This window comes from Trichosurus vulpecula, chromosome 1 (genome assembly GCF_011100635.1).
Source record: "Trichosurus vulpecula isolate mTriVul1 chromosome 1, mTriVul1.pri, whole genome shotgun sequence".
Classification (NCBI taxonomy): Eukaryota; Metazoa; Chordata; class Mammalia; order Diprotodontia; family Phalangeridae; genus Trichosurus; species Trichosurus vulpecula.
This window is the reverse complement of record NC_050573.1, coordinates 107115250-107131504: the sequence shown is the minus strand read 5'-3', so window position 1 is coordinate 107131504 and position 16255 is coordinate 107115250. Positions and strand designations below refer to the sequence as shown.

At 37.7% G+C, this 16255-nt stretch overlaps 1 protein-coding gene across 7 annotated transcripts in view; it reads right to left on the bottom strand.

The window, feature by feature from the left end:
• CYRIB (CYFIP related Rac1 interactor B) overlaps window positions 1–16255 on the bottom strand; it is a 124635-nt gene that overhangs the window by 77160 nt on the left and 31220 nt on the right. Inside the window, exon 1 of one of the 7 annotated variants that reach the window (XM_036737649.1) lies at window positions 12607–12720. The exons of the other annotated variants lie outside the window; for them this stretch is intronic. The gene's annotated coding sequence lies outside the window, so the exon portion shown is untranslated. Of the gene's footprint in view, window positions 1–12606; window positions 12721–16255 lie in introns of those variants that run through there. 7 annotated transcript variants of the gene reach the window in all.

The window sequence follows — 16255 nt, the reverse complement described above, 5'->3', positions numbered from 1 at the left end:
CTTCTCTTGATTCTTGTGTTTGAAAGTCACATTTGCTATTCAGCTCTGGTCTTTTCACTGAGAAGGCTTGAAAGTCCTCTGTTTTATTGAAAATCTATATTTTGCCTTGGAGCATAATACTCAGTTTTGCTGGGTAGGTGATTCTTAGTTTTGATCCTAGCTCCACTGACCTCCTGAATATCATATTCCATGCCGTTCGGTCCCTTAACGTGGAAGCTGCTAGATCCTGTGTTATCCTGATTGTGCTTCCACAATACTCAAATTGTTTCTTTCTGCCTGCTTGCAGTATTTTCTCCTTGATCTGGGAGCTCTGGAATTTGGCGACAATATTCCTAGGAGTTTTCTTTTTGGGATCTTTTCCCAGGAGGCAATCTGTGGATTCTTTCAATTTCTATTTTAGCCTCTGGCTCTAGAATATCAGGGAAGTTCTCCTTGATCATTTCTTGAAAGATGATATCTAGGCTCTTTTTTTGATCATGGCTTTCAGGTAGTCCAATAATTTTTAAATTATCTCTTCTGAATCTATTTTCCAGGTCACTGGTTTTTCCAATGAGATATTTCACATTGTCTTCCACTTTTTCATTCCTTTGGTTCTGTTTTATAATATCTTGATTTCTCATCAAGTCACTAGCTTCCACTTGCTCCAATCTAATTTTTAAGGCAGTATTTTCTTCAGTGGTCTTTTGGACCTCCTTTTCCATTTGGCTAATTCTGCCTTTCAAGGCCTTCTTCTCCTCACTGGCTTTTTGGAGCTCTTTTGCCATTTGAGTTAGTCTATTTTTTAAGGCGTTGTTTTCTTTAATATTTTTTTCAGTATTTTTTGGGGTCTCCTTTAGCAAGTCACTGACTTGTTTTTCATGGTTTTCTCGCATCACTCTCATTTCTCTTCCCAATTTTTCCTCTACTTGTCTAACTTGCTTTTCCAAATCCTTTTTGAGCTCTTCCATGGCCTGAGACCAGTTCCTGTTTTTCTTGGAGGCTTTTGGTGTAGGCTCTTGCACCTTGTTGACTTCTTCTGGCTGTATGTTTTAGTCTTCTTTGTCACCAAAGAAAGATTCCAAAGTCTGAGACTGAATCTGAGTGCATTTTCACTGCCTGGCCATGTGCCCAGCCAACTTACTTGATCCTTGAGTTTTTCAGCAGGGTATGACTGCTTGTAGAGAAAAGAGTACTTTGTTCTAAGCTTGAAGGGATGCGCTGTTGATTTCAGAGTTATTTCTATACAGCCAGCTCTGCCACCCCAGCACTCCTCCTTCCCCAAGAACCGCCAACCCGGAACTGACAAAAATCTTAAGCAGATTCTGCACTCCTGCTCTGATCCACCATTTAATTCCTTCCACCAGGTGGGCCTGGGGCCCGAAGTAACTGCAGCTGTAGTTCTGTAGCTGCCCCACCTCCTCTGCCCCCGGGGCGGTGGCCAAACCTGGAACTCCTTCCCTCTGTCCCTGCAGCTTCTCCCACTAACCTTCTCTGTTGTCTTTGGCGTTTGTGGGTTGAGAAGTCTGGTAACTGCCACAGCTCACTGATTCAGGGCGCTAGAGACTGTACCGCCCGGCTCCTGGCCTAGTTGGTCCTGCTGCCGCCCATGCTGAGCTCCACTCCCCACTCCGTGCACAATAGACCTTATCCAGGGACCATCCAGGCTGTCCTGGGCTGTATCCCTGCTTCCCTCTGCTATTTTGTGGGTTCTGCAGTTCTAGAACTTGTTCAGAGCCATTTTTTATAGGTTTTTGGAGGGACCTGGCAGGGAGCTCACACAAGTCCCTGCTTTCCAGCCCTTGAAGAGTTTTTTAGCTTGCAATAAAGTGGTTCTGTTGAGGGTTAGGGAACCATATGTTGAAGTTTAGGGGTGCACAGGATCCCAAAATACCGACATGTGGGTCCTGCCAAATGAATTCTGTTCAGGTCTTCTTTCAGCCAAAGAGAAAAATAAAGTTTATTAAAGATTTGCCATATTGGGTAGAGTCTTAAGAAAGCTCACCATTTATGATGCTTGTCTGACAAGTGGCCCAGATTCAGGTAGATTGAATCTGAGCCCCTTTATGGAGGCAAGATGGATCTTATATACAGAAAGACTGTGGGAGGGATGTAGGGCTAGTTCTGGGGGTCACAGGAGGGTGGGTTTAGGGCAGGTCTTGAGGAGGAATCTAAGAGGACCTAGATGGAACTGGGGTAACTAGAGGTCAGACTCCATGAATGGGATTAAGGTGGGAAATAGCTGAAGGCTACCAGAAGATGACAAACAATGGAGGGCTAGACTAGTTTAAGGGTAACAGATTTGGGCATAGATATTTTGAAAGGATCAAGGGTGGGAAGTAGCCAGACAATGGAGGGCTAGGCTAGGTTAAGAGTTTGGGCCTAGCAAAGGCCTATGGCCTCAGTCAAGGGGGAAGATTCAAGGAGAGTTCAAGGGGGCTCCCAGAGCCTATATGCCATCAGTATCAGTAACCTATACCCCATCAGTTCCAATGACAAAATGAAATAATGTACATAAAACACTTTCCAAACCTTAAATGCCCTCTATATAAATGAGAATGTATGACGAATACTCTCTTAAGATAGCAATTCGAAAAGATGTGTTAAAGGTCAAAAACTGAGGCATAGAGAACTCCCACAAATAGCAAGACAAAGGATGAAGAGTCAAAAGAAACACCATTTTCAAGTAGGAGAAATAAAATAATTAAGAGGAAGTGAAGGGAATGAGGTCAAAGTAGAGGCAGTCAAAGGTGTCAAATGCAGTAGAAAGGTCAAGAATGAGAATTAATAAAAGGCTGCTGTTAATTAATTAAAGGATGTTGACTATTGGGAGGTTTCTGCCAGAGAAAAAGTTTTAGTAGTGGAGGAAGAAGTTAGAGTAAAGGAGATAATAATCAACAGAACTAAGGATGAGTAATCACCTGAAGAATGGATTCTTCTGAATGTAGTTCAAGGTCAGATATGCACTGGAAATTATAGCTATTAAGACTGAAACATGAAGGGAAAATGAAAACTCTTAAAAGGTGATGCTGATTTTTAGGTGTCTTATAGCACCCTTCTCCAAGTTTTGCCAAATAAAGTGATAAGGGATAGAGGCTACAAGTATAATTCAATGAAAAGTTTGGTAGTGAAAGAAAGAAGAAAAACAGGTCAATAACTATAAAAGACTGCAGGATTCAGAGTTTTCCAAATACGACAGACCTTAACAATGTTAAAGGCAATAGGGGTTAAGGCACTGAAGAAGTAGGGAGTATAAGAGCAAGGCCACTGAGATGTCAGAAAAGGATGGGATCAAGGGCACTGGTGAGGGAGATTCAATTTAGTTAAGAGATACCTTCCCCTCTGAGATGAAAGCATGGAGGTAGAGACTTAAATGAACTAGTCCTTTTAGTTAAAATTAATGATCTAAAAAAAAAAAAACTCAGGGCATTGAATTAACCAAATTACCCTTTCTCAGAAAATTATTGCTATGCCAACAAAGAAACAATTCCCTACGTAAGATACAACTGTTGTTCTCAATGATTAGAAGATGCCACTAAAATAATTTTCCAACAACTGCTTTCATTTTTTTTCCAAAGCAAGTCAACAAGTATTTATTAAGTGTTTACTATGTACCAGGCATTATATATTAGATGCTTATCCCATAGATAAGACAAGTAATCAAATGTGTACTTTTATACACACAGCTTTGATTCTTCTTTATTTATCAAGAAGTCTTATAATGGTAAATTAATTCCAGAAGAGGTAATCCATTAACAATCCACCCTTGTAAGTAGAGCTGGAATGCCTTTAGGAGGTGGTGATCCTGATTTCCCTCTCCTATTTTTTAAGTTCCATTTGTGTGGGATGAAAGACCCTCACCAATTAAATTTATAATAAGGAGCCATCTCGGAGTGGGAACAAAAATAAATTTTATTTGATTCTTGAGAATAGGGCATCCTCTGCTAGAACAGATCTAGCAAGGGAGGCACTTTACAAGGGGTAAAGCACCAATAATTATACCTAACACGAGAGAATTCCCGCCCACCCTTCTCACCATTGGCTGGGAGGTGGGCTTACAATCTGAGCATGAAAGCTAGACAAAGAACCAGGAAACTGAGGCACAGAAACTCCAATTCCCATTCCCTTAATGATTACAACTGAGGTGACATCTATAAATCTAAAGAAGGAGAACAGGATAAGGGGAGGGGGAGACCCTCTCCATTCTCTTGCAGTACTTTTACAGTAAAGGAAAGCAGGTCACAGTGACCCTATTCTTACTGAGCAAATCTTTAAACCAGAACCAGAAGAAAGGACAAAAAGTTTCAGGGTAAACTCTCCCAGAGGCTGAGCCATTAGACTCTCACGGCCTCAGAATTTTTTTCACTTCCCTATTTCCCTATTTCTTGATTTTTAAACATTTCTTAGTATATATATCTATGCATATCTTCTCTGTGAAGTCTTCACATTTTCTTTACCTCACACACATTTCAACAAAAACAGAATTTTTCTAGCAACCAGGACATCAATACAGCCTTTTTTTTAAACTCCCCTTCCTCTCAATATTAAAGCCAAACTATTTTGAATAAATCTATATGAGGAGCAACAGGATACACCAATGAGACATTGTATATGAGTGGTTCAGTTGCAATGTGTCATTGAATTCCCAATTCGTGTACTATTAAGCTTATGGTATATGTATCAAGCTAATAGCTACTATCACACAAGGGCTGTCCAAGTACTTTAAGGGTTTCATACTACCCTTGAAAATTATTATTTCCCATTTCATAACTGGAGAAATTTAAATAAGTCTAACCTAAAGGGAAAAAAAGAGTAGCAATCTGAGGAAAACAAAACCAGGAGAACAAGAGAGACAATAAATATAGTAAGTTAAAAAGAACACTAACAGGCAGATGAATTCCAGTTAACTGTAATGACTATCTTTGTTTCATAGATGAGGATGAAACATATTTCTCTCATCTCTGTTGAGAGGTGGGTAACTAATAATAAGTGAAATATGAGAGGAGGTGCTTTATCTGTAAGGTTTTGCTTAAATGTTTTCTTCAATACAAGTAAAGGCTTGATGGGGAGAGGAAGCCCAGGAAATGGCCCAGGAAAACAAGAAGCAGCATTTATTAAATGTTTACTATAGAACAGGCACAGTGCTTAAGTGCTGGGAATACAAAAACAAAATGAAACAGTCCCTGCACTCAAGTTCCCTTCCCCCAGTGGGAAAAACAACATATTTACACAAGGCACAAAGAAAGCAGAAATGAAGTACTCTTGGATAGGAAGACAATAGTAGCTGAATGTACCAGGACAGGCTTCCTATAAAAGGAAACCAAGGAATTCCAAGAGCCAGATGAGCTGAAAAAGTACGGAAAGGCAGTATCAAGGCAGAGACAAGAGAAGAAACATTTTATGTGACTTGACGACAGAGAATGTAAAGAAGAATGTAGTATAAGAAAATTGAGAGAGTTTAGGGGAAGATGAATGACCAAAGACTACAGAACTAGATAAAGGGTTTTAGACTTCTCAATTCATGGAAATGTAACACTTATGAATGATGGAAAAATCAAGACTGCAGCTGAGATGGAGTTGGGAGAGTAGAGTCACCAGAAAGGGAAAGCAACAAATGTTGGAGGGAGTGTGGGAAAATTGGGACATTAATTCACTGTTAGTGGAACCGTGAACTGATCCAACCATTTTGGAGTAGTACCTGGAACTGTCCCCAAAGAGTTATAAAACTATGTATACTCTTTGACCCAGCAATCACATTATTAGGTCTGGTTCCCAAGGTGATCGGGGGAAAGGAAAAGAACTTTTTATGTTCTAAAATATTTATGGCAGTTCTCTTTGTAGTGGCAAAGAACTGAAAATTGAAGGGATGCCTCTCAGATAGGGAATGGTTTAACAGCTATGGTATATGAGTGTGATGGAATACTACAGTGTCATAAGAAATAGTGAGCTGGCTGATTTTAGAAAAACATGAAAAGACTAGCATGAAATAATGAAAAGCAAAATGAGTAGAACCAAGAGAATGCTGTACACAGTAACACCAATATTGTTCTAGGAACAATACTCAAACCAACTACAAAAGACATATGAAGGAAGATGCTATCCACATTTTTGTGTCTAATGGTAGCTTCTCTAGGTCTGTATGGGGAGGGAAGGAGAAAAAAAACCAAAAAGTGCACAGCAGAGAACAAAAGAAAACTTAAAAGGAAGCTCAGAGTAGCAGAGTAGCTTTGAAAATGATGTTGTAATATTTATTACATATTTTTAAAAAGTAAACAATATGAAATAGAAATTCATGTTTTCATGGTGAATCCTCTTTTATGTTGTGCTGTGTACATGGAAATTTTTTTTATCATTTTATATTTAAGCTCAAAATGAATTTTTAAAAAGCACTGTTTAAAAAAAGAATGGAGCAGATTGAAGACTTGGGATACTAAATTATTTGAAAGAATATCCAGACTATAAAGTGCTTCAAATGCCAGGATGAAGTATTTGTAGTCTATCTTAAAGGCCAAAGGGCTTTTAACCAGAAGAGTAACACAGTTATTAGACCCTTACCCTACATTATTTTGGTAGCTGTTCAGAGAATGGATTGAAGAGAGAAAAAACTGAAAGCAAGAAGCACAATTAGGAGGTTATTACAACAGTGCAAGCAATTGGTGACAAGGGCCTGAACTAGGTTAATGACTATGGATGAGTATGAGTGAAGTTATGAAGATAAAATCAAAAGACTTGGCAACTAATTGAATGGAGGAGAGTGAGAAAGAAGGAAGAGTCAAAGATCATTGGGAGAATGGTAGTACTAGCAACAAAAAAAGGAAAATGTGTCAGCTGGGTAAGTTTTATGTAGCAGACGCTTATATACTTATAGATAAAGATAATGAGGTCCAGTGTTAAGTGATTTTTCCCTAGGTCACACACCAACACAGGCAAGACAGAATTCAGATCTTTTAAAATTGTCTACGGTTCTTTCCCCTACATCATACTGCCTCTTCTGAGGACCCCCAAAGCAACTTTTTAAAAAAGGCAATACTATGCCCATACTTATAAAAGTGCCTATTATTTATAATAAAGGGACAAGCTAATTCATATGCCAATTATAAATGAATAAAATAATACTAAATAGAACAAATAAGCTAAGATTATAGCATAACTGGGTAGACTTGGAAATGGTTGAATGGCCTAACAAAGATCATAGTTATTTTCAGTGGTACAAATGCCAATTTGGAACAAGGTCTCCAGTGAATCACCCTAGGAATTCATGCCTGGCCTGGAGGTGTTTAAATTTTTTATCAATGAGCTGAATAAAGGTACAAATGATATGCTTGACAAATCTGTAAAGGATACATAGCTGGGAGGGATAGCTAACACTCTGGATGACAAAGTCAAGATCTAAACTCCTAAAATAGCTTAAAAACTAAAAACACTGAGTGAAAGAACACTGCACTAAATCTACTAGTGCAGAATTAAACAGGGCTAAATATAAGACTTACACTTGGGTTTAAATTCTCAAATACAAGCGAGACAAGACACACTCTAGATAGTTGGTTATTTTTAAAAGATCAGTGTTTTAGTGGATTGTAACCTTAATGATACAGAAAAAGTGTGATATTAAAGCTAATGCAATCTTCGGTATGTGAGGTAGTGAGAGAATATAGTGTGAAGGCTTCACAGGGTACATGCGTGTGTGTGTGTGTATATATATATATATACACACAAAAATATATACATATATGTATATATATATATATAAAATGTTTGAGAATCAATATTTAGAGAAAAGGGAAATGGGATAAATTTGAGTCTGTGGGAATCTGATTATTTAGCCTTTAGGAATGTCTTTCTCTCCCTCCTTCTTTAGATTTATAGATGTCCCCTCAGCTGTGAATGGAATATAAGATTGTGAAAGCTTCCCTATGAATAAGTCAGGCAAGGCAATATTCAAATAGAGATAATACAAATTTAGTTAGGATGTGAACCTCACCAGGCCTAAGTTTTGTTTTCCTGTAAATCATATGATTTCAGGGAAACCAGATGATATTCCCCTCTCCCCCTCCCCTAGACTACTTATGAACGGCCATCTTAGCATTAAAGTTTCCCTATAAGGTAACTCTGTAGTTTCCGTGCTTGTATTGGGTAAAAACTTATTCCTGGTTAGATTGTGAGGCCACTCGTCTCCCCAAATGGGGTCAGGGGTCCAGCCTCTGGGGTGGGATTTCTTAGAATTGTTTGTACAAGGGTATATATCTCCCTGCTTGCCTTCTCCCCGCTTGCCTTCTCCCCCTCGCCTCTCTTCACTGCTATCTGCGCCCTGGTAGTGAGAGATACCCAATTCTGGAGACCTGATCAAATAAAGTTTTTTTCTGCCTTGAGAAACCGAGATGCCTGTTTTTTTTTTTTACTTGCATCAGTGGTCTTTTGACCCACACATAGGCTATATTAAAATAGGCAGAGAGAGTAGGGCAGTGGTTTGTGAGCAAAAAAAGAAAATTGTTTTGCTCATAGAATGGTATTCTTTTCTTTGAAGAATCACAGTATACTGAACATAGAATTGGCAACACTCATGGAGTAGGAAGCCCAATCCATGTGTGGTTTCTCTTCAATAAAGGCAGTCATTTTTGTTGAGTTCTTTGTAAATTCAAAGTCTAATATGTTTTAAGGTTTACTGTATATGTTTAATGGGCAAATTTTATTTTGTGAATATTATCTTTACCGTTCTATATGTTAGATAAGTAAAATTCATATTAAAATTATTTATATCTGCCCAAAAAAATCCAAAGTTTTAATGTACTAAAAGTACCCCCTTCGAGAACCATTTAGGACTAGAAGAAAGATTGAACTTGTTCAATTTGGCCCTAGAGGGCAAAATTAGGAGCATGGCATGGAAGTTTCAAAGAGGAAAATCAAACTTGATGTAAGGAAAAACTTCCTAATCGTCTGTTTAAAAAAAAAAAAAAAGAATGAGTAGCCAGGTTCCCCCTCATTGGAAGTCTTTAAAGTAAAGGATGGTTACTTTTCAGGAATGTCATAGAGAAGGATTTTATTCCAATATAATTGTACTAGATAGTCCCTGAGGTTACTTCCAACTCTAAGATTCCATGATTCCATGACAATAAAAACCTTCAAATTGGAAATGCTAGCAATGTCCAAAAAGCTTTCTCATACTGGTAATTTACACAAACATTAAATGTTTAAAAGACAAAGGCAACTCTCTAAAACCACTGGTTGCTGAACAGTTGCCTACCTGTATTAGTAGAGCGGATGCTTTTTAACTATAACAGTAGTTGATATAGTCTTCTAATAAGACTATATGAAAAGGAGGCCACTATGTGGCAAAGTGGGTAGAGCACCAGACATGGAGTAAGAAAAATGAGTTTAAATCCTGTCTCAGGCACTTAGAAGTATGTATTAAGGGAAGCCTACAAGTCTTTGATCTATCATTTCTTAAATCTGAACCATAAGTTTCTAGTATACCTTTTGTGATATTCTGTACCTACTAAAAACAATGCAAATTGATATATATTATTTTCATGGTAATCTCTGCTTATGTTACTCATAATTAATATTGTAAGAAAAGAGAACCGTGTCCCATGACATGTGCCTTAGTATCTATGAAATAGTATTCACAGGATCCTAATAATAGTACTAGCAGGTAGTAGTACATGATGTAGCTTATCCTTCCCAATAAAAATGTAAGGTAAGAGCAAAGGACTATGCTGTCTTTCATCTTTGCATCCCCAGTACTTTGCACAAAGCAGGTACTTGATAATGTTGGTTTAACTTATTATTTAAAATTTATGAGGTGGGGAGGGGGGGTTGGAGGGTTGGGAGGAGGGATAAACTGTGGATACACAAAGTCAAGGTATATATGTATCAGTAATTAAGGTGTGACTGTCTTATACTGTTTTCTCTTTTAGCACTTATTTAATCAAGTGCCCTTGATGAGTCTAGCCTTTGTTTCTTTGATTAGACTTAGTCTTTGATGACTTGCTTGCCTCAAGGGAAAGCCTAGTTTACATGGGTTTGAGTCACATGTTTGCGACGCCTTTTACCCTGAACAGGATATATAAACTCAGAGGTTGGCGTTTTTCCTTGGGGCTCTCACTCACTGGAAGAGTGTCCTGTGACTTGAAGAGATTCTGGACAGACTTTGTTAAGAACCCCCCAGCTTGTAAACCCAGATGTTGGGACTTTATTAAACCTTGGTAACTATGAATTGAGATTTGAATCAGACAAGGTCTGTCTGTTGATGTTTGTAATTTGTTTGTATTTGTTCTGAAGTTCAGGGTGTTGGCTTTTCCTCCTGAACTGCCTTATATTTGTATGTGTGATTAAAGTGAGATTGTTAACCCCTTAGTAAAACAGATCAAAAGAACCTGTGTAGCAGCCTTCTGTGTGCTGGTTGTTGTTGGTTTTACACAACCACAGTAGCTGCTAGCAAGATTGTTGTTACAATATAACACCTCGAATTCAACTAAATTTACTTTTCATTACTTTATATCCTATCTATATTTTCTTGTATGCCTCAGATTTATTACTTTAGAGTATCATAATAGTCCATTAACATACCATGAATTAAATTTCATTAAACCCAAGAACCTTAAGAGTAAGGTCACCCTTGTAGTTGATCTAATGTAACCTAACTGAATTCAGGAATCCTTTCTATAATCCAGATAATTACCTAGATCTATTAAAATATCTTTCTAATGATGATGAGCTCACTACTGTAGCAGGTAGCTCATTCTATTACTAGGCAACTCTAGTTTTATAAAATTCTTGAGGCAGAACAAAATCATGATTTTTTTTTTCTAATATTAAGACAGATGTGACTCTCTAGAAAGACTACTGAACTTGGAATCAAAATACTCGGGTTCAAATAAAAAAATAACCAAAGAATATGAACAAATGTTTTGGGTTGTTTTTTTTTTTAAGAAAGGCAAAGTTATCAATCGCCCGAAAAAGCTCAGAATCATTAATAATGAGAAAAGTGCAAATTAAAACTGAGGTATCTCCTCAGATCCATCCATTTTTGTAACTTCATAGATTTAGAGTTGGATGAGACTTTTAGGAGTCACCAAATCCAACCTCTTCAAGTTCACAGTTGGAAAAATTGAGTCCCAGAAGTGACTTGCCCAAAGTCAGATGGGTAATGAGATCAAACAATTCTGAAAGATGGTGAAATTCACTGTTGGAGATGCCATGGAAAGAAACATTGCTAGCAGAGTTGTAGATTAATTCAACAAATTCTCAGGAAATCTGGAATTACGCAAAAAAAGTTTAATAAATGTCAAACATGCTGACCCAGAAATTCCTCTACTTTACTCCTCCAGGTTAAAAAATGCCAGTTCTCAGTGGGTGGGCGAGCATTTATTAAGCACCTATTATGTGCCAGCACTGTGCTAAGTGCTAGGGATACAAAGAAAGGCAAAAGTTCCTGCTCTTAAGGAATCTAATAGAATAGACAATACAACTATGTAAGAATAAAATACATACAGAATAATCCAAAAAAGAATAAAAATGTACAGAGTAGGGAGTTTTGTTTCTAAGAAGTTATTATCGTTTTCTAGGTAAAACAATTTCTCTTCATTTATAAAGTTCACAGAATCTTCTGCACAAAATGGTCTGCTTTTTAGCTCTGCTCTCCTTTGACCAAAACACATACAGTCATAGATTTAGAGCTGAAAGCGATTCCCAGAGTTCATTATTTCCAACCCACTGTTTTCCAGATGAGGGAACTGTGATCAAGAGAAGTTAGTCACTTGACCTACCTAGCTATAAAGACAAACCTGAGGCCAGAACCCAGGTCTCCTAACCACTAATCATAATGCTCTTACTACATCACAAAGTTCCTTGAAATCAATGTATCTGCTTTAATTACCTCATGTGACCTCATGCAATAACCTTAAAATCATGCCTTAACAGGTAAGCTATGGAAGACCTACAAGTCTACTAATTGGTAACACTGACATATCTTTAATCTATAAAAGTCACTACTGTCAACAGTTCAACATTTCTGTCAACGCCCCATTTAGAGTGTTAGTTTGGAGAAGCCATCAAGTTCAATCTGACTGGTCCTAATTACAAAATAGATTTTACAAAGTTAATCATTTACTTATAATCATTTACTTACAAGGAGAAATAAACCTACATGAATTGCAAATGAGATGTCTGTCACTAATTCAAACAAATTTCTTCATCGTCATCATCACTGTCTGTAAGAGCTTTACATATATTATCTCATTTAATCAACAACTCTGGAAAGTAGGTAAGGAAACTGAGGCAGAAGTTAAGTGACTTTCTCAAAATCACACAATTAAGTGTAGATAGTCCAAGTGTGATAGTTTGTTCCCACTCCAGTCCATTCTCCACTCAAAAGCCAAAGTGAACTTCCTGAAGCACAGTTTTAGCCATGCCATTCCCTTATTAAATAAACTCAATGCTCTTTTGCACTTAAAACTGTTTATAACCTGTGCACTTTTTATCTTTCCATTCTTATTACTCTTTACTCTCTTCCTCAAACTCTACAATCCAGGGACAGCTGCCTTCTTTCTGACCCCCTCTCACATGACACTTCATCTCCCAACTCCATACATCTTCAATAGCGATCTCCCACACCTAGAATGTTCTCCTCACCTCTATTTCCTAGCTTCCCTGGTTTCTTTCAAGAGTCAGTTCAAATCCCACCTTCTGCAGGAAGTCTTTTCCCAATTACTCCCACGATCAGTGCTCTCTGAGATTACCTTCTCTCTACAAGACAGAGACAGAGACAGACAGAAAGAGAGAGACAATCTTGGATGCACATAGTTGTTTGCATGGTATTTCCCTCATTAGAATGTGAGCTCCTTGAGAGCAGGGACAACATTTTTGCCTTTATTTACATCCTCAGCACTTAACACAGTGCCTGGCATACAATAAACGTTTAATGAATGCTTGCTGATTGACTCATAGACTGCCATAAGTTTTGTATGTTTCAAAATCCATATTCCAGACACCTGTAAAGTCTTTCAAGACACAACATTAAATTCTACAGATCCAAAAAAAAAAAATCAAAAGACCAAGGGACGGAGAGATTACACAAATAAAGAGAATTTTTCTTTAAAAAGCAACCACTGAAAAATGGAAAAGATTCATTTTCATTTTTAAAGTCTTAAATCATTTAAACATCATATTTAGCTTAGCCAAATGATGACAAAAAGGAGAAAAATATATAAAATTATTATTCTAAAAACAGGTGAAGGATGTGAAAACCAAATACAGTGAAAAGAAAGGTTAATGTGAGATGAAAGCTATATAATTAAAATAAAGTCAAGTGAAAATGTTACAGTCAAAGCTTGATAACCCATGATAATAAGGAACAAAACACACTAACACATATAGCTAAAATACATAGAATTTCAAGAACATAATTTTATTTTTTTTTCTTTTTTCATATTAAGAACATAATTTTAGCCAAAAGTTGTAAGCTTCTCTATCAAGTCTTACATTAAAAAAAACTAAATTAACTAACCTTATGACCCTAACTTGACCTTGACCAGGTACACTGCCTGCATTTCCTCAACTATAATATGTTGACTGGATAATTTCTCTAAGATGACTTCAAGAGAATGAAATCAGTCTAAAAGTACTGTTGTTCTTGTTAGTCAGTCAAGAAACATGTATTAAGTACCTACTACGTGCCAGGCAAAAAGAAAGTCCCTGTCTTCAAAGAGGTCAGTCTTTTGGGGGATGTAATATGCAAACAACTGTATACAAACAATCTATTTACAGGAAAAAAATAAAAATAAATCACTAGCATTAAAGGGAATGAGAAAAGGTTTCCCATAAAAGGTGAGATTTTAGCAGAGACTTGAAAGAAGACACAGAAGCCAGGAGAGATGAGTTGGGACAGCATCCATGGATAGGAGATAGTTAATGAAAACACTGGGAGTTTGGAGATAGTCTTGAGAAAAAGCAAGGGGGAGGGCGGGGCAGTGTCATTATATCAAAGAGTACACTAGGAGAGTGTTAGAAGGCCAGAAAGGTAGGCAGTTGAGGAGCAGCCACCTCATCGTTTCCCATCCAACTGCACCACTATATTTCATCATGGTCCTGCAAGACCACATCACCTCTGTGTAACAACAATGTTGCTAGCTGCTGCTGTGGAGGTGAAGGATCAACAACACCAGCACACAGCTGGGCTGCTAGCACAAAGTCTTTGATCTGCTTTTCTAAGGAAAGCAACTTTAAGGGGTTAACAATCTTACTTTAATTAAACTTGTATATATCATTCACTTAGTGCAGAGGGAAAAGCCAGCACCCTGAACTTCAGAGAAAACACAAACAGAAATTACAAGCAGAAATTATACAAACAGAGCAAATAAACACAAATCACCAGACAGGCTTCTATCTGTCTGACCAAGGCATTACATACATAGTTACTAGAGAGAGAAGCACCAATATCTGGGCTTTCAAAGGGGGGGGGGAGCCTCCAAAGGCTACCCAGAGTCTCTACACCAACACTCTTTCAATGAGTGTGCCCCCAAAAGCAAAATGCTAACCTCTGAGTATATATACACACTTCTTCAGGGTCAGAGGGTGTCACAACTATGCAACTCAAACCCACGTGAACTAGGCTTTCTTGTGACTTAAGCAGGTCATCAAAGACTCCCAATTCAAAGATTCTTAATTGAAACAAAAGCAAGACTCAAAGGCACTTGATTGCCTTAGTGCTGAGAAGCACTCCAAAAACAAAAAACAGCAAAAAGTCCCACTTTATTTGCTTGATTCAAACAAAGGCAAGACTCAAAGGCACTTGATTGCCTTAGTGCTGGGAAGCATTCCCAAAACAAAAAACAACAAAAAAATCCTGTTTTGCTTGCCCTTACACTCTGAAACTCAGAGAATTCTAAAACTCAGTACTCTGTCCTTCTGAGGCTCTTCTCTCCCTCTGATTAGAGAGGATGGAGGGTGGACTTTGGAGAGCTCCTCCAGGTCCTTCATGTTAAGAGCTGCCAAGGACAGCCATTCTCAACACTTTCTTACTTTATAGTGCCCCTCCTCCCACAGGAAGCCTTCATCCTCCTCCTCTTCCTCTCCTATTCTCAGTTTATTTTTAATGTACTGTATCCCACCCCCATTCCTACCCCCACCAGATTGCTAGTTCCTTGAGGACAAAGACTATCTTTTGCCTTTCTTTGTGTCTCCAACACAGTATGTGGCACATAGCAGTCACTTAATGTTTACTGACTGACCCAGTTTTATATTTGATCCTAGCGGTGACAGATAGCCACTGGAGTTGAATGAGTAGAGGGGGTGACATGGTCAGACCTACAATTTAGGAAGTTCACTTTGACAACTGAGTAAAGCATGGTCTGCAGTGGAGTAAGACTTGTGGCAGGGAGATCAGCCAACTGGCTTAGTCCAATAGCAATAATCTAGGGCATGCACCAGGAAGGTGAGAATGTCAGAGGAAAGAAGACAGTGCATTCAAGAGGTGTTGGGCAGTTAAAATGAATAGACCTTAGCAATAGATTAGAATAAGGAAAGTGCAGTGTTGAAGGAACGTAGAGAAAAAAAATATCAAGGAATAGAAGGTGATCGACAATGTCAAAAGTTGCCAAGATCAAGAAGGATGAAGGATAAGAAAATGTCATTAAGTCTGGCAATTAAGAGATTGTTAGAAATTGTGGAGTTTCAGTTCAATGATGACAATGTCAGAAGTCAGGTGAAAGTTAAACAGAGAACGAGGGGAAAGGACATGGAGTCACTTATTGTAGGCAGCCTTCTCAAGGAGTTTAGACATAAAAAGGGTGATAGACAATGACTGGGAAGGGAAGAAGCATTTATTAAGCATCTACCTGTGTCAGATACTATGTTAATCACTATATATGTATAAAAATCTGATAGCTAGCAAGGATGGATGGATCAAGTTGATCCTTTTTTCCGTAAGAGGATGAAGACATGGGCTAGTACAAAACTGTCAAAAATTTAAAAACTTACCACTTCTTTTAATTAACCAATTAATTGCTTTTTATGGAATGTATGTTGGGGGGGCAAAATTTTAGGAGTTTCTTAAACTTTTTGTGTCAAAACTAAATAAATATATATGAAATATAAAATATAAATTATTAAATAAATATCAATAAAAATTTTTAAAGTAGCATTCTCTTGGCCTACCGAGTAACCTTAGTCATTTACATATACAGCTATTACTATATATATATATATATATATATGTGTGCGTGTGTGTGTGTATGTATGTATATATATACATACACATTTATATGCCTTTCTGAAGATGCAC